Raw genomic sequence first — 4,561 nt, 5'->3', positions numbered from 1 at the left:
TTCCTGTATAGTATTTCTCCAACAATCGTCATGTGGTGACATCGATGATGCTATTTTGAGAGGTCATCATTGAAGTCGGACATCACTGAAGGCCTAGGTGGGAAACGCATGGCCCGCCACTGATATATGTATATATATATATATATATATATATATATATATATATATATATATATATATATATATATATATATATATATATATATATATATATATATATATATATATATATATATATATATATATATATATATATATATATATATATATATATATATATATATATATATCCATCCATCCATCCATCTTCTTCCGCTTATCCGAGGTCGGGTCGCGGGGCCAGCAGCTTAAGCAGGGAAGCCCAGACTTCCCTCTCCCCAGCCACTTGGTCCAGCTCCTCCCGGGGGATCCCGAGGCGTTCCCAGGCCAGCCGGGAGACATAGTCTTCCCAACGTGTCCTGGGTCTTCCCCGTGGCCTCCTACCGGTCGGACGTGCCCTAAACACCTCCCTAGGGAGGCGTTCGGGTGGCATCCTGACCAGATGCCCGAACCACCTCATCTAGCTCCTCTCCATGTGGAGGAGCAGCGGCTTTACTTTGAGCTCCCCCCGGATGGCAGAGCTTCTCACCCTATCTTTAAGGGAGAGCCCCGCCACCCGGCGGAGGAAACTCATTTGGGCCGCTTGTACCCGTGATCTTGTCCTTTCGGGCATAACCCAAAGCTCATGACCATAGGTGAGGATGGGAACGTAGATCGACCGGTTAATTGAGAGCTTTGCCTTCCGGCTCAGCTCCTTCTTCACCACAACGGATCGATACAGCGTCCGCATTACTGAAGACGCCGCACCGATCCGCCTGTCGATCTCACCATCCACTCTTCCCTCACTCGTGAACAAGACTCTGAGGTACTTGAACTCCTCCACTTGGGGCAGGGTCTCCTCCGCAACCCGGAGATGGCACTCCACCCTTTTCCGGGCGAGAACCATGGACTCGGACTTGGAGGTGCTGATTCTCATCCCAGTCGCTTCACACTCAGCTGCGAACCGATCCAGCGAGAGCTGAAGATCTTGGCCAGATGAAGCCATCAGGACCACATCATCTGCAAAAAGCAGAGACCCAATCCTGCAGCCACCAAAGCAGATCCCCTCAACGCCTTGACTGCGCCTAGAAATTCTGTCCATAAAAGTTCAGAACAGAATGGGTGACAAAGGGCAGCCTTGGCGGAGTCCAACCCTCACTGGAAACGTGTCCGACTTACTGCCGGCAATGCGGACCAAACTCTGGCACTGATCATACAGGGAGCGGACCGCCACAATCAGACAGTCCGATACCCCATACTCTCTGAGCAAGGGTTAGGGTTAGGGTTAGGGTTAGGGTTAGGGTTAGGGTTAGAGAGCACTGCCCACAGGACTTCCCGAGGAACAAGGTCGAATGCCTTCTCCAAGTCCACAAAACACATGTAGACTGGTTGGGCAAACTCCCATGCACCCTCAAGGACCCTGCCGAGAGTATAGAGCTGGTCCACAGTTCCACGACCAGGACGAAAACCACACTGTTCCTCCTGAATCCGAGGTTCGACTATCCAGCGTAGCCTCCTCTCCAGCACACCTGAATAGATCTTACCGGGAAGGCTGAGGAGTGTGATCCCACGATAGTTAGAGCACACCCTCCGGTTCCCCTTCTTAAAGAGAGGAACCACCCCCCCGGTCTGCCAATCCAGAGGTACCGCCCCCGATGTCCACGCGATGCTGCAAAGTCTTGTCAACCAAGACAGCCCCACAGCATCCAGAGCCTTAAGGAACTCCGGGCGGATCTCATCCACCCCCGGGGCCTTGCCACCGAGGAGCTTTTTAACTACCTCAGCAACCTCAGCCCCAGAAATAGGAGAGCCCACCACAGATTCCCCAATATATATATATATATATATATATATATATATATTAATATATATATATATATATATATATATATATATATATATATATATATATATATACATATATACATATATACATATACATATATACATATATATACATTAGAGATGCGCGGATAGGCAATTATTTCATCCACAACCGCATCACAAAAGTCGTCATCCACCCGCCATCCACCCGAACTAACATTTTATCAAAACCACAACCGCCCGCCACCCGCCACCCACCCGTTGTTATATATGTAATATAGACGACCATTTACTTTTGTGGTCATTGACAGCGATCGATAGCACTTCGGCGTTGACTGCCCGTTGCTGGAAGGATACTTCGTCTTCGACAGCTGCTGGAATCTGAAGAAATCGGTTATTGTTTTATTTTGTTCAGGCGCGAAACAGGACAGTCGCGTGCGGGTTAAGGACCCCCGGCAACTTTGTGACTTTATTGGACACAGCCCTGGAAGTAAATGGGGGGGGGGGGGGGGGGGTTTGTAGTGGGGAAGAAATTTGGCGTGACAGCTGCAGCAGTGCCTGATGAATAATTGCCTGTTTCAAAGAGTGCTGCTCTTTTTTCGTATGTGGGTAACAACATTTAACTATGTATTTTTTTTTTCTGAATTGGTTCAACTGCCACCCACCCGAATCTATTTAAAATCGTTTTTTTTCATCATGCATCCGCCCGACCCGCGGATTATCCGCGGAGTCCGTGGTTGTGTCCGCAAACCGTGCATCTCTAATATATATATATATATATATATATATATATATATATATATATATATATATATATATATATATATTATATATATATATATATATATACATATATATATATATATACACATATATATATATATATATATATATATATATATATATATATATATATATATATATATATATATATATATATATATATATATATATATATATATATATATATATATATATGTATATATATATATATATATATATATATATATATATATATATATATATATATATATATATATATATATATATATATATATATATATATATATACATATATATATATATATATATACACATATATATATATATATATATATATATATATATATATATATATATATATATATATATATATATATATATATATATATATATATATATATATACATATATATATATACATATATATATATATATATATATATATATATATATATATATATATATATATATATATATATATATATATATATATATATATATATATACATATATATATATATGTTACGGCTCAGACTCCTGCCAACGCCTCTCATCCGTCTGTGCGCACCTGGCGTCTCCGCCCCGCAGCAGCCGCCAGCTGCAAACGATCACCGGCATTCTGCACACCTGCACTTAATGAAGGACCTGCCTTCATAAGCTCGCAGAACCTGCCAGGCGGCGCCGGAGTATAGTCTTCCGTACCTGTGTAAGCATCCAGTGTCTGGCCATCCCGCGATCCCCTGCGACTTCCATGTTTCCGTTGTGTCTGATATTCCTGTTGTCTTCCCGCAGCGCTTCCCGTGTTCCCCTGTGATCCCTTGTTGTTCCCCTTGCTCCCCCGGACTGCCTTTTGGATTCTTGACCTCCCGCTTGGACACGTTATTCTCTGACGCTTCTCTCTCGCCCCTAATCACCTGCCTGCCTCATGGACTTCCTCATCTCTCGTTCAACACTTTGGTAACACACACTTCAGCTAACTACACACATAGCCTTACACCACATACACGTATGGATCTAGTTCACACTCCACTCTATTGTTTATTTGTATAGTTTGATTATTATATATATATATATATATATATATATATATATATATATATATATATATATATATATATATATATATATATATATATATATATATATATAATAAATCATTGTTCACACTTCCCCCTGGTGTATGTTTGCCGTCACCTCCCCTTAGTAAACCACAACAATATATATATATATATATATATATATATATATATATATATATATATATATATATATATATATATATATATATATATATATATATATATATATATATATATATATATATATATATATATATATATATATATATATATATATATATATACTAGGCCTGTGTGTATTACTTTTTGCTTTGCACGTGATGATTGATGCATTCAGGTCAAAATTGGGTGCATAGATATTGAAAAAAAAACATTCAAAATGCACATTATATGCTTAATATGTTTATTACATTTATGAAAGAATGTCTGTGTTATGTTCTCCAGTTGCTAGATATCCATCCATCCATAGTCTTCTGCTTGCATGGGTCCAAGTCAGCCTTTTGTCATTGCATGATAAAAAAGAAAGCTTAAATATGCACAAGACTGCAACAAACAGAGTTACTGCACATACCCGCAGTCTAAAGAGACTTTGCACACACAGATGACAGTAGTGTGTTACAGGCGATGTCATCCCAGCATTTGCCGACTGTTAACAAAAGCAAAATGTCAACTCTTCCTGACAAATAAAGTGACTGAGATTGGCCAGCAGTTATTGACGTAAGATTTACATGGAGAAGATACAAATATTCTCACATCTTAAATCAGTCATCAAATACTGTGACCTACCTTGACTGTTG

This window comes from Entelurus aequoreus, linkage group LG18 (genome assembly GCF_033978785.1).
Source record: "Entelurus aequoreus isolate RoL-2023_Sb linkage group LG18, RoL_Eaeq_v1.1, whole genome shotgun sequence".
Classification (NCBI taxonomy): Eukaryota; Metazoa; Chordata; class Actinopteri; order Syngnathiformes; family Syngnathidae; genus Entelurus; species Entelurus aequoreus.
The sequence above is the reverse complement of the archived record's forward strand: the minus strand, read 5'-3'. Positions refer to the sequence as shown.